This window comes from Erinaceus europaeus, chromosome 15 (assembly GCF_950295315.1).
Source record: "Erinaceus europaeus chromosome 15, mEriEur2.1, whole genome shotgun sequence".
Taxonomy (NCBI): Eukaryota; Metazoa; Chordata; class Mammalia; order Eulipotyphla; family Erinaceidae; genus Erinaceus; species Erinaceus europaeus.
This window is the reverse complement of record NC_080176.1, coordinates 62,983,376-63,005,924: the sequence shown is the minus strand read 5'-3', so window position 1 is coordinate 63,005,924 and position 22,549 is coordinate 62,983,376. Positions and strand designations below refer to the sequence as shown.

The following is a 22,549-nucleotide window of genomic DNA, read 5'->3' as shown; positions in this document are numbered from 1 at the left end:
GCTAGAAGAGAGGGAGCAAGATTATTTGCTTAGGTGGCCAGAGAGAAGAATTCCAGTTAGTGAGTGTAAGGTGGGTTGGTATGTATGTGAAAGAGAGAGAGAGAGCATGTGCGCCTGCATAGAGCCAGGCAATAGCTCACCTGCTTGAGTGCATATGTTGTCATGCACAAGGACTCAGGTTCAAGCCCCAGGTCTCCACCTGCAGGGGGGGAAGCTTTTCCTCTGAGCAATGTGGAAATGCTACATCTCTCTCTCTCTCTCTCCAATAAATAAAAAATAAGAATAAAATATTGGGGGAAAAAGGCCACAGACAAAAGCTTACCCAGAATGGGCAGTGTAGCACCCCAGGCAACACCCTGCTTTGCCGTTGCCTCTCAGTCACGTGCACCTCTCCTACCTGTGACCAGGAGCAGGAACACGCCTGCATAGAGCACAGGGCAAACCCTTGTGCATAACCCAGGATGCAATTAATTGCATTATTTCAGAAGCCCTTTTGATATTTCATGAGGGTCATGCCCCCTGGTCATGGGCTTGAATACAATGGTGGCAGGTTTCAATAAAATCAATTAACTTAATTTGATTTGCTTTTATGTACTAGAAGCTGGAGCCTCTTGAACTCAGTCTGAAAATTATTGCCGAATAAAAATCCCTGTTGGTGCTCAAGCCCCAGTGTCCTTGGCCTCACATCAGGGAGTCTCCAGTGCTGATCACAAAAGCAGCCCCCACCCCCACCCTGGGGCCAACGGGAGCTGCTGCTGCTGCACCCCTCCTACCCTCCTACCCTCCACCCACCCCCACCGCACCACAGACATTGTCTGGGGGAGGCAGGAGGCCTTTGCAGGGCTGTTTGTCTAGTTCTCCCTTGCTGAGACACTTCCCTACCTGGTAGGGTGGTGAAGTGAGTGCAATTATCTCCATTTTGCTTTGGTGAAAGGAACCCTGAGAGCTTGCTGGGGTCTTTTGTTGTCACCCTTGTTAAATTAATTGGAGGTGCTTCACAGCTTTGGCTTGAAAACTCTTCTGCCACTGAAGAGAGACATGGACTTGAGCAATCCTTTCCCTTCTGTGGGCTCTTCCTTGTCTATACAGTGAGGGGGCTGGGCCGCTGATCTTGCCACATCACGGGGAGTATCCTAAGGTTGAGGTCACCTCTTTCCTGCTGCTCATGGGATGGTTGATGGAACTGCAGGTGACCCCTGAACCTCCCAGAGGAGTGGCCTCTCCCCCACATTCCTGCAGGTCGGAGCAGTACTGTGTAAGGGGGAGGAGGGGCTCAGGCAGCTGTGTGGGTTGGTCAGCCACATTCAAGGTCATGATCAATGGTGGAGGTTCTACTTAGGCCTCACTTTCCAACTGTCCTTTCTTTTTCTTCTTTTTCCTTTTTTTTTTCTATTAAATTTGGTTGAGATTTTCATTTCTTTTTCCTTCTTCCCCATTCTTTTATTTGATAGGACCATGAAAAATTGAGAGGGGAGGGGAAAATTTGGAGTATTGCACCAAAGTAAGACACATGGGTTGGGGGGAGGGGAGAGAATACAGGTCCAAAAAGGATGACAGAGGACCTAGTGGGGGTTGTACTGTTATATGGAAAACTGGGAAATGTTATGCATGTACAAACTATTGTATTTACTGTTGAATATAAAGCATTAATTCCCCAATAAATAAAATTTTCACCACTTATGAAGTGCCCCCTCTGCAGGTAGGGATCAGGGGCTTGAACCCTGATCCTTCCTTGTGGTAATGTGTGTGCTCAACTAGGTGCACCACTGCCCAATCCCCTGCAACTGTCCTTTCTGTCCCTCTTTCACCGGTCAGCTCAAGAAGTTTCTCCTCCCCAGCAAAACAGTTTTAGACACTGGTTATTCCAGAGTACTGTACCCCCTCTCAAGTTCATATTGTTCCCCTTGACCATAGGAGGAGAGAACTGGGGTGGGGGGGCAGGGGTCAGTGAGACAGGTCAGAAACACCCTGGGCCAACTGGGATTCCACCTGCAACAGTGTACTTACTCTCACAGGAAGCGCTGGGCGTCAGGCTGGTCCACATCCCTTTGTCCTTGGCACTGGGCTTCCCTGCAGCAGAGGCTGCATCTGTCCTTCCCAGCACTGGCCTCTTCACTCTCTCCAAGTCTCTCACCTGCAGGCACCTGCAGTGCAGTGAGGAAGGAGCCCAGGATACTGCCCTTAAGTCACCTTATTTAATCCCCTCACTGGCTCTGGGAAGTGGGGCTGGGGGCCCCATTTTACCAGTGAAGGAGCTATGGTTCAGACAGGAGTGAGAACTCTCTCAAGGTCACACAGTGCTACCCAGTGACTGGCCTGGGACTCCTGCATCACACCAAAAAGTCTTCTGTGCACAGGGGGAGGCACTGAACAGACCTTTAAAGGCCAGTTTAAACCTACCCGCCCGCCCCCCCACACACACACATACAGATTATGATGTGTCAGATACAGAACTCACAACTTATAACCAGGTTGCTTTATCGTTTGTTTATTTATTTATTTTGGTTGGAGACAGAAAGAAATTGAGAGGGAAGGGGGAGATAGAGAGGGAGAAAGAGATACACTGCTTCACCACTCCTGAAGCTTTACCCCTGCAGGTGGGGAAAGGGGCTTGAACCCTGATCCTTGGGCATGGTTAACATGTGTATTGTACACCACTGCCCAGATGCCAGGGGTGCGTTTATCACCTTCATTTTTACAAATGCAACGACTGAGGTGGAGATAAGTGGCTTGTCTTGAGTTCACTCCCAAAATAAAGTGAGTGCTGCCCTGACTAAGACTGGTGTCCCCACCCTCTCTGTTATATAGAGCCAGGTCTTGTTTCAGGGGAGGAGGCCCGGGGTGGTGGGGCCACCAGTTGAGCAAGCTGGCAAGCTGGCACTGCCTCCACGCAGCTGACTGCTGCAGCCGAGCTGGCCGAGCCACACGGGGCCTGGGCACCAAGCCGGAGGGTGGCTACGCGGGTGGAAGTCCAGCTCTGAGGCCCCCACCCCCAACCCCCGCCCTCCGCCCCTAGCCCCGCGCCTCCAGGGTCAGGCGGTCCCGCCCCGGCAGGCGCCGGCTGGAGCGCGGGGCGGGCAGGGAGGCGCCGGGCGCGGGAGGCGGGTGGGTGAGAAGGTCGGGGCTGTGCCCGAATGCGGGGGAGAGGCGGGGAGAGACAGGCGGGGAGGGATGGGGCGCCGGGGTGCCCCAGAGCAGGGCCCATTCAGAGGGGCGGTGGATCAGGGCAGGACGCCAGGAGGAGGGTGGAGTTCTGGGGAAAAGGGGGCCCTCGGGGTGGGGCCAGGTCATGGGCCGGGCCCAGGGGGCTTCCAGAGGTCGCGATGTCCCGGGAGGTGGTGGCCCCCGGTGGAGCGGCTGCGGCTACATCACATACAGGCCCGGGGTAGGGGTGGGGGATAGGGGGAGAGGTGAACGAACCAGTCTGAACCGGCTTGGCAACTCTAGTGGTGGAGGCTTGGCCCACTAGGGGTGTTGCCCTGCACCCACTCTCTTCACCGAATATCCGCCCAGCGGGTTACTTCAGCTACGGGCCCCCACCGCCACCCCGCCTCCAAACAGTGCCCCACCCATTCTCCTGACTCTTCCCCCCCTTCTCCTCTCCCCTCCCCTCGCCTGACCTCCCCTCAGAACCTTGGCTCCTTAAGGAAGAGTCTAAACTTAACTAAAGGGAAGTGCCAATTCTTACCCTCAGCTCTCCCACCCCCACCCCTCCTGGGGAATTCAAGTCCTGTCCTCCTGCTCTCTCCCTGCACCCGCCCACACCCCACACCCCACACCCCAGCCTTGTGTGACTTAGTGCTGGAGCTCAGTGAACCAGCCCCAGAGGCCTCCTTCCCCTGCCCACTCCCCAGTCAAACATTCCTGATGGTTAAGGCACAGGCCCCCATTACCCTGAACTTGCGGGACCCCTGCCTAGTGGAAGGAGTGACTGCCCCCCCACCCTCAGCTGGACAAGACCCCCACCCTTCTCCAGGGAGTCTGCATTTTGTGGGGAGATTTCTGTGGTGGGATACAGCTCCTAGCCCACAATATTTGCTCTCAAATGTGGAATTCTAAAGTCAGAAAAATAAAATGAAGAGACTTCATATTTTGGGGACAGATACTTTTTAGAGATGCCTCTGATCACATCAGGAAGGCCACCAGGGCTCCCCTGAGGCCCTCCACTCCCCTGCCTCCAAGCTCCTTGTGTCCAGTTCAACTTTTGATTTCATTAGCAAACCTGCACCCCTTCAGGTAACCAAAGGAGCTTCCTGAGTTGCTGGGCTTACACTTAAAAATAAAAATAGTAATAGTTCCGTGGAAGACTTTTATGCCTGAGGCTCCGAGGCCCCAGGCTCAATCCCCAGCTGAGCAGTGCTCTGATATCTCTCTCTGTTCCACTCTCATTAAAATAAAATAAATAAATAAACAAATAAATAAAAATTTTAAAAGAGTTGTTTATGAATGAGAGGGAGAGAATCAGAGCATTACTGTAGCATATGTGATGCCAGGGATCAAACTCAGGACTTCATGTTTGCAAAGCAAGTGCTTTGCCCACTGTGCCACCTCGTGGGCCAGCAAGCTTACACTTTTTACAAGCTTGGAACTCTTTGATATTGTCACTGCATCTACATTAAGACTGTTGTTGGTGAATGAAATAACTAGAATCTGTAGCACAACTGGGCAGTGGGTGCCATGAGCCCAGTTACAGACAGAGACTGCTGAGAGCCAGAGAAGGGACTCTCCTGAAGTCACACAGCCTGATGGTGGCCAAGCTGGAATCTAACCTGGCTCTTAACTCCCTTCCAGGGGGCTCTGATTTTAATTTAACTCTGTGTTAGAGACCCAGTTTGGCACCTGCCTGGCAGAGTAGACACCCAGCCTATGTGCATGAGGTGAATCAATGAACCAGCAATAAGTAAGTGGTGTGTGTGTGTGTGTGTGTGTGGTTTGGGGGTGGCATCAACTGGGAGAAGTGAGAAGACCCCCAGGCTACAGCCAACTAGTATCTCTAACTCCCTCCCACTGGGAATACTAATGAGATGTCTCCCCAGGCTAGTTGGCCAGCAGTGACCACCACCACCACCGGTGGAAGCCAGGCATCAGCACTGGTCACTTCAAACCCAGCTATTATGCCCAAGGAGACTGTGGGTCTGGAGGTAGGGCTATGTGTGAGCCAAATTGGCAGCTCCAGAGCAGGGCCATTAATACTGTGACTCTTTGCCATTCACTGCCCTCAGTCAGTATCTGAACAGGTTGCAAAAGAGGCAGGCATGCCTGTTCCTGCAGGGACTCTTGTCTTGCTCTGGTTCTGCCAAGCATTGTGTTAGAGACCACGCGTACTACAGATCCTGAATGTTGGCACACTGGCTCTGGGCTGCCTAGAGATCTGTGAAGTCTGATGTGCTCTGGGCAGGGGTCTTGCCCACTGGGCACTAGCTGTCTGTGAACACTGCTTTGACAGGAGCAGGAGAAATGTAAGTCAGTCAGCTCCAGTGGTCACTTTCAGTAACTCTTTAAGAGGATACAGACTGAAATACATGATTAAATTCACACTTTGGGGCTTTGTAAAAGCTCCTGAACTTGGACATTGCCAATTTGGATGTCAAGGTAGTAGGGCTTGGCTGGTTCATTCCTTACGTGGACTATGATCTGAGTTGGGTGGATAAATGAATGGCAAGTAGTGGAGTGTGTGACAGTCTCATTGTGCCATTGGACTGAAAGCAGGTTGGCTCCCATCACTTTCATAGACATTTTATTTACAAACATTTAGTGGGTACTTTCCAAGTGCTAGCCCTTGTTCAGTGTTCCATAAGCTCTTGATGTTTCTGAATCCCATTGAGAACCCAGTATATGGGAAATACACTTCCCATTGGACAGAAAAGGAAGCTGAGGCTGTTAATTGGAAGACAAGCAGCATTCACACCAGGGCCACCTGACTCTGTGGTTCATGCCCCCAGCCATTAATGATGTGGGTACTTTATTTGTTAGGACAAGGGGCATAGGGGGAGGAAATCAAACATATAGGCCATGTTGTCTGTCCCATCCAGAAGCTTCTGATCTAGTTGAGAGAGGAGAATGCAGGGCCTGGCACTGAGTAGGTGCTCAATAAGTGAATTACTTGGTTAAGTGTTGGTGAGGACATGGGCTGAACTCCTGGAGGAATGGAAATAGACTTGACTCTGTCTGCGTGTCCCCTTTCCTGCATGTGTGTGCATTAGACACTGAACTGCAGGACCTGAACTGCAGGTGGGGGACAGTCATCAAGTCTAGTGTGGACATTTGCAGAAGAGGAGACTGACCCTTGGGGGGGGGGGGAGTACATGGGCTCCTGCTCTAGTGCTCATTTCCTCCATACAGCATTCACATTGCCTATTTGGAAGCCGCAGTGGGCTATCCTTTATTTTTGCCACCTTCCTGGTTCCTTCAGCCCCCTCCCACCCTTACCCCCAGCCTCTGGGGAAGCTCAGGCTATGCAGGCAAACACTGGGGACTTGCCCTCAGCTGCATGTTCCCCCTGAGCCTGCCCACCTCACCACCCCCACACACACCCACCACACTAAAATCAGGGTCTCTATAGCCTGGTGATGGGTGAAGCAAGTGGGGAGATGAGAAGACCATGCCTCACCTCTTCCCCTTGGCCTTGCCCTGTCATCCTCTGCCTTTGCAGTCCAGCTTCATCTGTTCCCACCAGGGAAAGGCAAGGCAAGGGACATGGGGACACTCACTGTGTGTGTTTGCCGAAGGAACAGTTTCTCCAGCACACTGTAAAGTCAGCAAGAAAACTCAGGAGACTTGCAGAAGACAGGAATCAAGAGAAAGTGAGTTCACAAGCTATTTGGAATTCTGCAACTCAGAGTCCTAAACATGCCCTCTACACCCCCAGAAGAAGCCCTAAGAGGTCTTCAGGTTTCCCCCCACCACCACCCCTTTCCTCTGCCTAAGACCCTGCAAGGATCTTGCCCAAGGACAGGCACCAGGACCCCTGTCTCCCAGTCCCAACCTGACCCTGTTCCTCAAAGCATAGGTGTGTATGGTTTGTGGGAAACAACATTCAGTTCCACAGTCACCCTTTTAGGGCGGGTTATGAGAAAACTAGCCAGGGCTTGTTTGCCTGACACGTTTAAGGCCCTCCCCAAAGGCAAACCACCTGTCACTTCCGATGGGTGCCCTTGACAGCAGCCAAAACAAATCCACCAAAGCAAAGAGAAAGAGGAGGACTGGAGCTGGGAGCTATTGGGAGCCTGCATTTGCCCCTGGTGGGAACATTGGTGTATACTGAGCTTGTCCTCTTGATCCTGCCAGATACCATCTCTTTCCTGCTTGGCTCTGCTTTCTCCAACCCATGTATTCCTCCTTGCCAAAGTCCTTGAAGGGACAGGAAGTGGCTTGTCCCCAGGACATGGGGAATGCCCCCACCTCCCTCCAGCTCTAGCTCCCCTCTCTGCCCCAGCAGATGCATCTCGGTTAACGTGGAAAAGGATGAGTTAGAATTTCTCCTGTAGCATGGAGCACAGGTGTTGAACTGGCTTTGTCTGGGGTCTACAGAGACAGGAGTGAGTGTGTTTCATGTGCTCCTATAGCAGTTGATCTGTCAGGGGCTTATCTGTACACTTTACAAATACTGGCTCAGATAAGCCACCCAATGACTTTTACAGATGAGAAAACCAAGTCATAGAAGCTACAGTACTTGCCTGCAGTCACACAGTAAGTGCTGACTGTTTCCAGGACATAGAGTCTGCTCCTGAGCCCTCTCTCTCAGCCATGAGGCCAGGTTGCCTTCCTGCTGGGACAACCAGGTTCTTGACATTCTGACATCCCAGGCCTCGGTTTCCTCATCATCTAACGAAGTATCCCTCACCTGGTATTAACCATGCAAATAGTGGCATTGAGAAATAGGGAGGATTGCCCTAGGAGGGCTGGTTGCGTCTGATCATTCTCCAGTGGTGAATGATTCAGCCCACTGTCTACTCGACACCACCACCACCCCCTACACACTACACACACACACACACACACACACACACACACACACACCTCACAACATCTTGTGGGCCCAATGATTTCCCTCCTTTGCCTATATTCATCCCCCAATCATTCATGTGGTCTATATGTAATTGATATGCTTTGCCTATTCTTTATTTTCTTTTCTTCTTCCTCTTTTTTTTGGTTCAGTGTTGGCACAATGAATCCACTGCTCCCAGTGGCCATCTTTTCCTTCTTTCTTCCTTCCTTTCCGTCCTTTCGTTCTTTCTTTCTTTCTATTTTATGATAGGGCAGAGAGGAATTGGGGGGGGGATGTGAAGTGTCTCCCCTGCAGTTGAGGAGCAAGGGCTTGAACATGGTAACGTGTGCTTAATCAAGTGAACCATCTCCCAGCCCCCCGCCATGTCTATTCTTATGGCACTTACAGGATTCTTCTCACTTTGCCCTTGTTTGCTGCAAAGTACTTCATGTAGCCAAGGAGGTGGCTCAGCTGGTAGAACACATTTCTGTTCTTTTTAAAAAGTATTTTACCTGTTTGTTTATTTTTAATGAGAGACTCAGAGAGAGAAGAAGAGAGACCAGAGCACTGCTCCGCTGTGGCATATGATGATGGTAGGGATTGAATGTGGACCCTCAGAGCTTCAGGCATAAAAGTCTTTTGCAGAACCACTACACTGTCTCCCAAGCCCTGGGTAGAGCACATTTTGGAGGCAGGTTCAGTACCAGAAACTACATATGCCAAAGAGTTGCTCTGATCTCTCTTTCATCAAGATCAATGAACAAACATATCTTTTTTAAAAGGAAGGAAGAGAAGGACCAGCAAGATAACTCACCTGGTTAGTGTATCTGCTTTTCTTTTTTCTTCTTTTTTAATATTTATTTATTTCCTTTTTTGTTGCCCTTGTTGTTTTTATTGTTGTTGTAGTTATTGTTGTTGTCATTGTTGTATAGGACAGAGAGAAATGGAGAGAGGAGGGGAGACAGAGAGGGAGAGAGAAAGATAGACACCTGCAGACCTGCTTCGCTGCTTGTGAAGTGACTCCCCTGCAGGTGGGGAGCCAGGGACTCAAATCGGGCTCCTCACACTGGTCCTTGAGCTTTGCGCCACGTGCGCTTAACCCGCTATGCTACCACCCAGCTCCTGTGTATCTGCTTTTCTATGTGCGCGACCCAGGTATCTCACTCCAATTTCTGTGCTGTGGTATCTTTCCCTCAATCCCTTTGTCCCTGCCTCTCTCTATGTGAAGAAGTGAACTGGGAGTGGTGAAGCCCCAGTGATGAAAGAGAAAGAGGGAGGGAGAGAGAGAAGGAGGAGGAGGGGGGAAAAAAAGGAAGGGAGAGAGAAGAGAAAGGCAGAATGGTGAAACTCTTCTTGATGAGTGACCCATTTATTATCTTAAGCAAAAGCCATGTGGTGGAAGCTGCTTGGGAGCCCCAAAGCTCAGTGGCTCTGGGTCATTCCTGACCACTCCTTAAATTTAAGCTGAAACCCTGGCCTGTGCTCAGAAAATGCTACCTTCTTTCCCTATACTTAAGTCTAGGGAACCCCCTAAACATCTAGTATGGGCAGTACTGCCAAACTGCAGCTAGGCACACCCCAGAAAGCCACACTCTCTCCTCCCTCAGCCCTGCACACCCTCCTCACTGTGCATCCCTCCCTCCCAAGGTGAAAAGTTCCTAGGCAGGAACTTGAACTTGACATTAAAGTCTATTACATTCCCATCATTCCTAGCTACCTTAATATCCCCCATGATAGCAAGGGGCGGGGACTATGGAAATCAATGGGTGTGATTTAGGCTCAGAAAATGTGACTGGGCTTCCCTTGCTGTGTTCCAACAGTGCTTGAGGCACTTAAGAAGATATATAGAAGGAGTCTGGGGGCTCACCAGGTCAAGTGCACACGTCACCACCATACACAAGAACGCAGATTCGAGCCCTACTCCCCACCTGCAGGTCTACAAGTGTCTCTTTCTTTGTCACTTTTTATCTCCTCCTCCCCTCTCAATTCCACTCTGTCCTATCAAATGAAATAGAAATAAGAGAAGAGAGGAGGAGAAAATTAAAAATGGCCACTAGCAGTGGGTTCCTAGTGCTGGCACCAAGCCCCAGCAATAACCGTGGTGGCAATGAATAAATGAAGGAGGAGGAGGAGAAGGAGCAGCAGCAGCAGCAACAACTGCATGGGGCCAGGAGATAACTTACCTGGTAGCTTTACTTGCTTCAGCACCCTGGATGCAATAGAGCATGAGAGGAAACTTCTAGAACCCAGCCAGGCCCTGAGCCCTACTCACTCCCCAGAGCACTGTGTGTTCTGCCCCTGATGCTTCACAGCCTCTGAGTCCAGCTTTGACCGCCAGACTTGAGAGGATTTGTACAGTCTTCCCTTTGAACTTGTCCCTTCCTGAGTCACAGCTAGGACCCCGCCCACTCCTGCCTCCCAAGCTCTGTCCTTGGGCGGCTGTCCCCACTGCCTCCTGTGTTTCATGCTTTCCCAGGCCTTCCAGAATCAAGTTCAAAACCTGAGAGAGTGAAGGAGCTAGAAGGACCAGTGATTTTAATCAAAGAGGTACACCCTTGCCTTCTCCTGAACCTCAGAAGGGGATTTTATGAAGCAGTAAACACAAGGGTGACCCTTCCCTCCTTCCCTCCCTCCCTCCATTCTCTTCCTCCCTTTCTTCCTTCCTTCATTCCTCCCATCTCTTCTTCCCTTTTGGCCATAACAATGAGCTCCCTGGACAATGACTTCTTCCTCTTTTATTGCCACCAGGGCAATCACTGGGGCTCAGTGCCTACATTATGAATCTGCTGCCCCTAGACTGCATTTTTCCCCTTTATGGTGGAGACAGATTGAGAGGAAAGGGAGAGACAGAGAGGGAGAGAGACACATGCAGCACTGCTTCACTACTCATGAAGATTCCCTCCCAGTATGTGAGAACCAGGGACACACTATAATATATGTACTCTACTGGGTGTGCCACTACCACTGCCTGGCCCCTCCCAGTCAGTCATGGGTGTGGGGGGGGTAGCAACAAGGAAACCACAGTTGGGCACACCCCAGAAGCCACTCTCTCCTCCCGCAGCCTTGCTTGGTTCAGTAAGTGGCAAAGAAGCTAAAAGAACAGGGATCCAGCCTGCTCCCTTCACTCACTAGCTGGCCTTTAGAAGGTCATCTGAATCTCCTGGGACCTCAGCCTCTGTCTCCAAAATGGTCTTCTCTTGGAAGCTTGTCCTAAGAATGGATGAAGAGGTCGACTGTGAAGTCTTCTGTGTAGTTGACATCAGATGAGAGAAATTACTATAGTTGCTGTTATAGTGGCTATTTCACTACAAGTCTAGACAGTCAGCCTGGATAATTTCAAGTATAGGTAATGAATGATCACTGTAAGCAAAGAGTAGCAGGATTAAGACATTTGGGGTCCAGCCCTTCTGCAAGAGACTATGATGGGCTGACCGTGACTACACCACACAGCTGTCCTCAGACTGGCTCCAGCCCAGCTCCAGGGCCCAGCTGCCTGCTTCCTGTCTAGCTGTTGATCACCAGCTGTTTGTTCTGGGGCATGTGACTTACCATCCCTGAGTCTCTATTTCCTCCCATGTAAGAAGGGAGTCACAGTTCTGCCCCAACCCCCCATCCCACCCTTGGACTCTGTGAGGAGCATCAAGGTGCCACCTGTAAGGAGTGGCAACATGCTTGCTGCCCACGTAGTGCAGAAGGGCTCCCCATGCTCATGTTCAAGTGCATCCTGTCTGATGTGAGAAGTGTTTCCAGAAAGCTTGGGAAAGCAAAGTCCCACTTCACACCAACATGGTCAATTCTTGAGGGCTCTGTCTTTATCTGCCTGGGGGCTGTGGCAGTGATTGTGAACCCCTCAGTACTACATGAGGGACTTCTAGGAGAGGGACTCCCCCCCCCCCCGCCCAGCCCTACCAACTCCCTCACAATCTCTGAAAAATACGAAAATGATGATGGCATAAGGAACGATTTTTTTCTTTTATATCCTTGCGGTTTTACCACTTTTGAATGGCTTTTTTTTTTCAGGTAGAAAGAGAGATAGAGACAGAGGGTCAGAAGGAAAGATGGCACAGCACCAGTGCTTAAGTCAGTGCAATGGGAGCTGGGCTCAAACCTGGGACCTGTGCACAACAACGCAGCACACTACCCAGGTGAACTGTCTTATCTTGTAGGCCCAAGTAATGATTATGATGTCTGTCTGCTACATGTGGATTTATCTATTGGCTTACTGTGTATCAGCTAGCTATCATCTGTTTATCTGAGAAGGACCACTTGTAATTATTTTCTCCCTCCTTATAGTGGTGTGTGTGCGTGTGCATGTGCGTGTGCGTGTGCGTGTGTGTGTGTGTAGGGAGAGAGAAAAAGAGAGTGAGAAGTACACACATACACACTATGTATATATCATATAATAAGTGGTTTTTCTGTTTGACTTTCACCTTTTATTTTATTTTTTGAGTATTCAAATATTCACAAACTTTAAAAAAAAGGGTTTGTTTTATCTTTAAAAATATTTTATTTAAGGGAGTCTGGCGGTAGCACAGCAGGTCAGGTTAAGCGCACGTGACACAAAGCGCTAATGGACCAGCGTAATGATCCCGGTTCAAGCCCCCGGCTCCCCACCTGCAGGGGAGTCGCTTCACAGGCGGTGAAGCCGGTCTGCAGGTGTCTATCTTTCTCTCCTCCTCTCTGTCTTCCCCTCCTCTCTCCATTTCTCTCTGTCTTATCCAACAATGACGACATCAACAACAATAGCTACAACAATAAAAACAAGGGCAACAAAAAGGAAATAAATAAATACTAAAATATATTTTTTATTTAAATACTTAAATAAGTTGAGAATAAGAGAAAACTTTAGAAGGAAGGGGAAAGAGAGAGAGATAGAGAGAGAGGGAGGGAGGGAGAGAGAGAGAGACTGCAGCCCTCCTCCACCGTTTGTGAGGCTTCCCCTCTGCAGGCCGGCACCAAGGGCGTGAACCTGGGTGCTTGCCTGCTGTAATGTGTGGGCTCAACCAGGAGTGCCACCAAAAGGTTTTTTTTTTAATGAGAGAAAGAAGAGAACAAGAATATCACTCTGACACATGTGATGCTAGGAATCAAACTCATAACCTCACATTTATAAGTCTAACACTAAAGTCACTGCACCACTTTCCAGGCTGCAAGAGTCATTAACTTTAAAAAAAAAAATCTGATGAATATTATGAACTATCTTCCCAGTAAAAAAGGAACATATATATGGTTTAGCTGGTGGGTGGGGCTAATGGTCCTCTGCGGTGAACCCAGATGCCCTGTTAAGGACCTTTGTGGAAGCCAGAGCCCAGCTTCCCTTATATTCCAATAGCAGTTCCTCTGTGGGAACAACCTATGTCCCTTTAGCAGCAGGTGGCTGGTTGGGCCTGAGCTCAGGGACCCCCTCCCCACCATGTCTGGACTCTAGTCTGCCCTCTAGGCCTCAGTGGCCTCCCTCCCAGATCTTCCCTCTAGGGCCACTCACTGCTCTGGCCGGTCTGGCTGGCCTTTGTCCCTCCCCTTGGCTGTCACCTTGCCTTCCCCACCCACTGATTTGCATCTAAGCCTAAGTTCAAGTATGCAATGACCTCCTCTGATAAGATGGTTTGCAGAGGCTATGGAGTTTGAGTGGAGAGTGGAGAGACTCCAGATTTAGAGCAAGGAAAACACTGAAATCTAAACTCCACACATGGTTTGGGGCACAGCTGGCGGAGAGAATGAGGTAGAGGGGTGTCGAGTGAGAATGACGTGCCAGGCTTGGCTTTTCCCTCCTGTCTGGTTAGAGATTGAGGATGTTGGTGACAGTGGGTTAAAAGACTGTGGCCCATGGGTGCGGCAGCCTGGAGTCCTTGCCCCAGCTCTGACATTGACAGATGTGCCACTTCAGAAAGGGCACAGGGCACCTTGGCAGTCCATCCTCAATCATTATTATTATCCTTAAAATGAGGGGCAGAGGTGCTGCTGGTGCTGCAGGGAAACTGACATTCGGGAATGTTGGAGGTGTCAGACTCAAGGTGAACCTTTATTTTAATATATATATTTATTTACCAGAACACTGCTCAGCTATGGCTTATGGTAGTCCTGGGGGTTAAACCTGGGACCACAGAGCTTCAGGCATAAAAGTTTTTCTTTATATATTTATTTGATAAGACACAGAGAAAATAAGAGGGAAAGGGATAGAGAGACAGAGAGATACATGGAGCACTGCTTCAACACTCATGAAGCACTCCCCTGCAGGTGGGGATCAGGGACTTGAACCCTGGACCTTGTGCACTATAATGTGTATGCTTAACCAGGTGCGCCACCACCTGCCCCCCCCCCCATGTAACCATTATGCTGTCTCCTCAGGTCCTGTGAAAACTCTTTGAAGGGTATTTTAGCATTTTCTAGTAGGAGGTATGAAAATGTCTCTAGCCTTCTCATCCTTCTGAGAACCTCATCTGAGGCCATTTACTCAAAAGGTGGGGAAAATTAACGCAAGGATATTCACCCCAATATTCTTCATGATTTGGAAAAGCCCAAGTGTCTAAAGAGTGTGAGACAGTATACAACTGTGAACCACTTAGTGGTGGTTAAAATAGTTATTTAAAACAGTTATTGCAGGGCTGGGGTGATAGCAGAGTGGTTATGCATATCTGAGGCTCTGAGATTACAGGTTTAATGCCCAGCACCATCATAAACAAGAGTTGAGCAGGATTCTGGTAAAAATATATAAACTGAAATAGTATATGCTTCAGATGCAGCCCAGTGGGTACCCCCCCCCCACAACCTGCCACACACACCATCCCCCATCCCCCTGCATAGCACTGCCTCTCAGCCAGAGTCTACTAACCAACCAGCAAGGTCAGCAACAACCATCACTACCACTCCTGCTCCATCAGAGAGAAGAAGGGCTTGGGGTACAAGTTCTGATTCAGTGAACCTGAGACCGAGCCAGGGGATCAGCATTGTAGCCATCCACCATAGAGATTCTAGCAAAGGGGCAGAAAAACCCTGTCAGGGGCTGGCAAGATAGCTCACCTGGTTATTGCACCTGCTTTGCCATGGCTGTGACCCAGATTCAAGCCTGGTCCCCAATGCACTGGAGGAAGCTTCTGTGCTGTGGTGTCTTTCCTTCTCTCTTGTGTCTCTCTGTGTTTTTCTTTTTTAAAATATATATCTTTAAAATATTTTAACTTTAAATAGAAGAGAAAGAAATTGAGAGGGAGGAGGAGATAAAGAGCGAGAGGGGCACAAAGCCAAAGACCGGCATAAGGATCCCAGTTCGAGCCCCAGCTCCCTACCTGTAGGGGAGTCGCTTCACAGGCGGTGAAGCAGGTATGCAGGTGTCTATCTTTCTCTTCCCCTCTCTGTCTTCCCCTCCTCTCTCCATTTCTCTCTGTCCTATCTAACAATGATGACATCAATAACAACAATAATAACTACAACGATAAAAAGGGCAACAAAAGGGAAAATAAATAAATATTAAAAAGAGTGAGAGGGAAGAGAGGGGGAGGCCCTGTAGTACTGCTTCATCACTCATGAAGTGCTGTAAGACATGGGGAGGGGAGGGGAGTAAGGGGAGAGAAGGGGATAGGAAAGGGGGGGAGGGAGAGGGAGAGGGACCAGCAGCACTGCTTTACTGTTTGTGAAGCTTTTCCCCTGTAGGTGGGGACTGGGGATTTGAACTCAGGTCCTTGTGTATGATAACATGTGCGCTCAGCCAGGTGTGCCACCGCCCACCCCCTGCCTCTGTCTTCCTGTCTGAAAAAGTAAGTTGGCTTAGGGCAGTGACTCCCCAGTGACAAGAACAACAACAATAAAGAAGACGTCCTATTGTGAGAAGTATCACCATGACCCTCATGCTCAGTGCACGCTGTCCCCGCCCCCCGCCCCATTCCCAGAGGTCACAGTGCCGGCTGGTACACCTTTTCTCATCATTAGTGAAACAGAAAGTCTTTGTCAAGCACTTCAAAATGGCACTTGTCCTAGAAGTCACAGCTAGCACAGCCTGTTAACTCTGTTGGGGCATGTGGTTGTTTGTTTTTTGCTTCCAGATGCCCAGGAGAGCATCTGCAGCCTCAGAGGAGGGCTCATCTCATGCTTCCAGTCTGCTATGAGCTTCCAGTGGCACCTTACCTATTTCATTGCATTGTCTCCTCCTTGATCTGAGGTCCAACAGCACCTTACCTTATGCAGTTTTCAGGATAAGGAGTGACTTTTGTGGGGTTGGGGGGATGGTGTTGTCAGGGTGCCATGAGTTCAAATCCACCCCATTCTGTATGAGGGGGTGAGAGGTGCTGATCTGAGGGGATCTTGTTGTTGAAAAGGAAAAGCAGCTTCTTAACACAATGCTGGTGGAAATTGTAATTAGAATTATTTTCTTGTCCATGGGGGTTGAGAGTGAGCCTTTGATGTGGTTCTTGTAGGAGGCCAAGGCCCTGGTGTTTTGATCTTTGTTCAGTTCTGCCCTGTTGCTCTGGTCTTCCTCCTTGTCCTGACCTTGACCTTGGGGAAGACACAAGCTTCAGTGAGAAACCCCCTCCTCTACTGCACAACATTTCTGCTAAAAGTCACTCTGACCAGGCTGCTTTGTCTGGTCCAGGGGAAGGGCTGGGGGCTGACCCCATCAGATTCAGTAGCCTTTGGCAGTGGCTTAGCAACCACTAGGATGGAGGCCAGCCTCTGGCTGGGTGTACTGGCGCCCGTTAGAGTGCACACTACTCTGGAGATATTGGAGGAGGAGTTCCACTAACCAAGCAGAAGGTCAAAGCAACCAGCCACCCATCATTACTACTCCTTTCACATTTCTCTGCATCCCTGATTCTGATTCAGTGGACCTGAGGCAAAGCTTGGGAATCTGCATTGTAGCCATCCACCCTGCTAGAAGCAGGGGAACAGAAATCCTATTCTGGGCTGGCAATATAGCTCATCTGGATAGTGCACCTGCTTTGTCATGTTGTGTGATTCAGCTCTGAATAGTTCTAGGAAAGTGTCCACTCTAACTGATGCCAATGTACCCAGCCAGAGGATGGCCTTACTTTTAGTGGTCGCTGTGCCACTGCCGAGGGCTACTGAGTCTGGCTGCACCAGCCCCCAGCCCTTCCCCTGAACAGACTGGAGGGGGAATTCCATGGCTTCATCCACAGATAAGTTGCTGATGCAACTTATTCCCCACTGGATAGTCAGTCACTCAGCCCAGCTGCCCATGCTTCTGTTCATGGGCCCTACAGCCCTACACACACACACACACACACACACACACACACACACACCTTGCTCTCAGCTTATTCCTGGCATCACTCTTCTTCCTGGTCAAACTTCAGCCCTAGGGGATGTAGATACCCAGGGAGTGTGTTATGCTCAGAGTGATGAGCTCTCAAGCCATGAGCCCTTGCAGAAGAGGCCACAGTGCTCTGGACATGCTCCCTCTCCCTCCCAATCCCTCCCTGTGTCTTCTCTTGGTTGCCCTTAATCTTTTTGTATTGCCACCAGAGTTATTGCTGGGGCTCAGTGCCAGCACTATGTAGCCATTTTTTCTATTTCATTTGATAGGGCAGAGTGAAGTTGAGAGGAGAGGAGAAGATAGAGAGAGGGAGAGAGAACAAGAGGCACCTGCAGACCTCCTTTACCACTTGTGAAGATTCCTCCCTAAAGGTGGGAAACAGGGTCTCAAACCTGGATCCTTAGCTTATGGCAAAGTGATGGCTACCCTCTGCCTGGTGGTTAGGAGCCTGGCTGGGTGGTGGGAGGGAGGAGGAGCATTCATCCTCCCTGGAGGAGAATGAGCTGTCAGCTCCAGGCAGATGAAGCAGGAGTCAGCCTGTTTCTGAGGACTGTGACCCAGGCAGGGGGTGTGGGCGGGGGAGGGGGGGTGGAGGCAGGAAAGAGGGGTGACAGAAGCAGGGTGAGGGAGAAGGCCAGAGAGGGCCTAGGAAGGAGCCACAGCCCTAGAGGTGGGTCTGGCCCTTCTTGAGCTCCCCCACCCACCGGAGACTCCTGTATGTCTTTGTTCCCAGGGGGCATCTGGCATGGGAGCTGAGAGCAAGGAGATGAGGCTGGAGGGGCAGGAGGGCAGGAGGGTAGGGCTCCCCACTTTTTGCCCAGAGTAGTTCCGAAGGGCGGGTCCCAACCCAGCAGAGTGCACACACACTCCATGATTAAGGGAGCAGGAGGAATGAATGGCATTGGCCATTCACCACGGAGGCCTAGGCAGGCTGTACAGCAGCCAGCTCTCCCTGGGGCTCTTGGCTGCACTATCTGCAGCCCCAGCACCACCCACTGGCCTACTCAGCCCCTGCCCTGCAGGGAGAGGCTGCCTGGGTGAGGGTGGCCCACTTGTTCCCCACCCCCCAACCCTAGCCTACCACCTCCAATGGCTCTCCAGTCCCCTTCCCTCCCCCAGCAGGACTGCCCAGCCTCTCCTTTCCACTGGAAACTGTTTCCCTAAGCTGGCTCCACTCTGTACATCCCAGCCTGAGGCTTCATCCATGGGGCAGGGGGGTCTAAACAAGGTCATCTGCCCCTCCCACCTCCTGGCTGACCATCCTCACTCCAAACAAAGCATACTTCCAGGCTGGACACACCATCTTCTGGAAGCCCTCACACTCATCCCTGTCTCGCTGACTGCTCTGCTCTGCAGAATCAGGGCTCTGTTTCACTTGCTGCCCAGCTCCTGTGTTTTATCTCCCCCTGCACCCACCCCACCCAGCCTCAGCCCAGGCCACTGATTGAGGCAACCCCCTTCCAGGCACACAGCAAACACTGGGCTGAACATGGGTCCATCCAGGCCCTTGTACAGGCATCTTTGCCTTCCTGGCCTGGGAGTGGAGTTTAAGATTGATCGGCTATTTAATTAGTGATTTTGTGGACAAAGGGATTTCTTTTCATTCTTGGGCGTTCCGGGAGTACATGTTTTTTTGATAAAAGAAAAAAAAAAAAAAACGCAAACTACAGAGTCATCTTGGAAGCCATCCACCTTCTCTGATTAAACACCTCCCTTCTGACCTTCAATGCCCCAGTCCTGAGCTCCACACCCCCTTCCCACCTCACCCCACCCCACTCCCCTGGCTCCCAGCCTCTCTGCCTCCTCAGGCTACCTTACTCAGTCCACCCAGCCCTGCAAGGAGGAGCTGGCAAACTCCTTCATCTGGGGTTCCCACTCCCCCTCCCCTGGGCGTGTACAGATTTAGAGAGAGAACCGCAGAGAGAAAGACCCCACCTGCCTTCCCGAAGCAGCTTTGCTTGGCTGCCCGGGGCACAGGCTCTGGAGGGTGTGCCTCACCAAGCTGTGAATCACCAGAACCCATTTTCAGGCCGGGGACATCTGCTGGAAGACCTCTTTGAGTAGAAGCACCTCCTGAGGTTCTTTACAGCACACCCCTGGCCCCCATGGACTGGTGTTCCTGGGGGGTTGACCTGGGACTCTGGGAATGCTTTGAGAACTGGCCTCTCTTGGGTCTCTTTGGCTTGACCTTGTGTGCCCATTCTATACCTGGTCCCCTTGGTACCAATGTCATTTTTGCCTGTGATGCGGGTGCCTGATCAGCTCAGTTTGGTGAGAATTCAGCAGACAAAGTGCAAGGGATGGGGAGAGCCAAGTTTATTTGAGTTTTGCCATGTGAGACAGGGAAAGTGGGCAAGTTGACAGAAGAGGAGAGATCCAGTAGGGAGTTGGGGATTAGTTTAGGGGCAGTCACGAAGGAAAATAACAGGCAAGTTGGCATAGGACAGACTGCTAAATGTTAAGCAGAAGCCCCATAGCTTGCATTCTTTAGGGCGAGGGTGGCTTTTGAGGAAGCCTATATCCCATTCATTTTCAGGGCCATATTTAAGGTTTCTCAAGACTCCAATTTGCTACTGTCTTATCTTAATGGATCAACAGGTGAGGAGTTGGAGGGTGTTCTTTGTTGAAGCTTTTTATCTGGGGGATTGCTTTTTCGTGTAGAGTCAGGGTGCTGTCTGCATTGAAGCTTTCTACCAAGGGGGTTGCGACTAGAATTCCAAACTTATCACATTGTCCTGGGGAGTTTCCAACCTTGTGACTTGTCTCTAACTCACAGGTTATGCTGTCTTCCAATTCAGGCAAGACCAACGAGCCAGGCAAAAGCTATTTAATTACTGATCCATGGTTATGTTTTTAAGTTTCATTTACTTTTTGCCACCAGACTTCTTTCTGAGCCTCAATGTCTGCACCACGCCACTGCTTCCAAAGCCACTAAAGAGAGTGTGAGAGACAGAGAGAGAAGAAACAAACCCAACAACAAAAACACTGCGACACTGCTTTTGAAGCTTCCTCCATAGGAGCTCCTATATGGTGGCGCCTGGAATCAAACCCAGAGCCTGGTGCATAATGTGTGCACTCTTCCAGGTGAACCACTTCTCTCCTGGCCCCTATAATTGCTGATTTTATACCATGGCACCCCTAGATGGGCAGCAGAGGGCATAAGCCTGGCCTCTGTGCCCATTCTGCAGGGCCCAGGGGACCTGTTCAGCAGAGAACCTCCCTCCACTCCTCCCCACTTCCAAGAATGGTCTGCCCTGGTACCAAGGAGTAGGTGACAGTTTCCCCTGGGCAACGAACAGTTCAGAGGAAGGAGGGCTGTAGACATCAGGGGCCTCCAGCTGGCAGTTTCTCAGTGGGTGTGCTGTGTGGTTTGAAGGAGCTGCCCAGGAGGGTGCTGTGGCCACGCCTCTGGCCTTGGTGGCTGGCCCGCCCCAAATGTGCTCCGCTGGACACTTCTGAGTCAGCCACAAGGGAGACCAAGTCACCGAAAGCCTGTGGGATCTCTATGGGGGAAAAGGGGTTGCCACAGGGCCAGGAAGCGAAGGGAGGGGAGGGGGAACATCAACTCCTGGCTTACTCCTGTGCTTCTTCCTCTTCCCGAGTTGACCCCTTGTTTGCTGGGCTGACTTGGTTTACTTACATCCCCTCCTCAGTCCCCATTTCAGGAGAGAGAGGGAGAGGGAGGGGGGAGAGGAAGGGAGAGAGAGAGAGAGAGAGAGAGAGAGAGAGAAGTATCATTCCTGTCATTGTATTCAAATCGGGTTTGGTTTTCACGCAAATGGAAATAAAATTACCTCTCAAAAATAAGAGGACTGGGAATCGAATCAAACAATCATCACCGAAAGCCAACTCCCATTTGAGATAAGTGGTGAAGCACTTTGTGACATAGTAGAGCAAGGAAAAACAAACAAGTGGAAAGAAAGAGGAAGGAAAGAGGAGGAGGAGGAGGGAAAAAAATAAGTTCCCGCCTCCACGCTCGCAGGCCTTACCTGGAGGAAGAGTTTCCTCTGCCTGTTAAAGTGAGGCTGGCCTCGGTACAGGGAGCTGGTGCTCCGTACAGGTGGACGGAAAGGGGCTGCCTGCCAAGTACTTCTGGTTGGAGGGAGGGGTGGGAGCGCTCTCTGCAAACCACTCCTGGTATGGCTTAACTCACCCCGCCAGCGCGAATCAATGACATCTTCCCGCCGGCCGCCGCAGGCTCCCCAGAACAGCGCTGCCGCGTGGACTCCGAGCCCGCCCTGGACCCGCGGCTCTGAGGACACGGCCGGGGCAACAGCGGCGACACCGGGGCGCCCAGGTGGGTCTGCGGGTCTGCGGGCAGCGCTCGGGGACGGGCTCCAGCGCTCGGTGGGATCCGGGCGCCCGCGGGCGGTGAAGCTTCAGGGCGGGAGGAGGCCTCCTGGCGTCCCTGCGGGTGGCGGCTTTGGCTGGTGCTCCCGGGGCGCTAGCGGCGCGTCTGGGAGACCTTTCAAACCCTGGTCTGGGCTGCACCCCTGCGGGTTGGGGAACACCGTGATGGAGGGGTGCGCGGTTGAAAAAGACCAAAAACAACCCAGAACTCCAGTACAACAAGGCTCCCCATTGGGAATACTGGAGAGGGCACAGCTAAGAGTATCTGACCAGAACTCCGGACATGTACTGTTGATTTAACCACCACCACCCCACCGCCCCCCCCCAAAAAAAACCCCAAAACTTGGCTCTCTCCTGTGTGCGGTGCATGCAAAATTTAGGATGATGGCAGTGGGGTGGTGAGGAGAAGTATGACAACTCCTGGAAGAAATCAAGTTCTGGAGACAGCAATTAAGAGGTGCTGGAGGAGGGTGGTGTTTGGGTCAGGGGCTGTCAGGGCAGTCCGTTAGGTCCAGGGGCTCAGAGCACAGGCTGAGCTCAGCAAGGTGAGTGGGGAACACTTTCCTATGTTCAGTCTTGCTCAGGAAGGTGGGGATAACTCCCTTCACCCGCCAGATCAACTGAATCAAGCTGGGGTCTGTGTGTGTATGTGTCCCCATCTGTCAGTTCTGTGTCAGGCCTCCCTCCCCTGGACACCCAGAACCCTACACCCTCCAGAGCGCCTGACTTCCTGCGGCAGGGCACAGTGAGGAGGAACTCTATCCAGAGCTGTACCCCACACCCACCCTAGAGGGTCCTTCTGGAGTTTGTGCTGAGGCCACTGGGGTGGGGGTGGGACTGTGCATCTGTCCCTTGGGGTTTCAGGCTGCTCCTTCTGACTGTGGGCTGTGGGCAGAAGGAACTGCCCTCCTCCTCCTCCTCCTTCTCCTCCTCCTCCTCCTCCTCTT

At 51.2% G+C, this 22,549-nt stretch overlaps 1 protein-coding gene and 1 long non-coding RNA gene across 3 annotated transcripts in view; one reads left to right on the top strand and one right to left on the bottom strand.

The window, feature by feature from the left end:
- Positions 1-22,549, top strand: part of ZBTB7C (zinc finger and BTB domain containing 7C) — a 384,832-nt gene that overhangs the window by 269,022 nt on the left and 93,261 nt on the right. The window contains exon 1 of one of the 2 annotated variants that reach the window (XM_007515930.3): positions 21,306-21,549. The exons of the other annotated variant lie outside the window; for it this stretch is intronic. The gene's annotated coding sequence lies outside the window, so the exon portion shown is untranslated. Of the gene's footprint in view, positions 1-21,305; positions 21,550-22,549 lie in introns of those variants that run through there. 2 annotated transcript variants of the gene reach the window in all.
- LOC132533165 (uncharacterized) lies at positions 14,558-21,337 on the bottom strand. The gene is made up of 3 exons (XR_009545077.1): positions 21,242-21,337; positions 16,106-16,474; positions 14,558-14,685 (listed from the first exon to the last, which is right to left on the bottom strand). It is a non-coding gene; the product is annotated as an uncharacterized LOC132533165 (long non-coding RNA).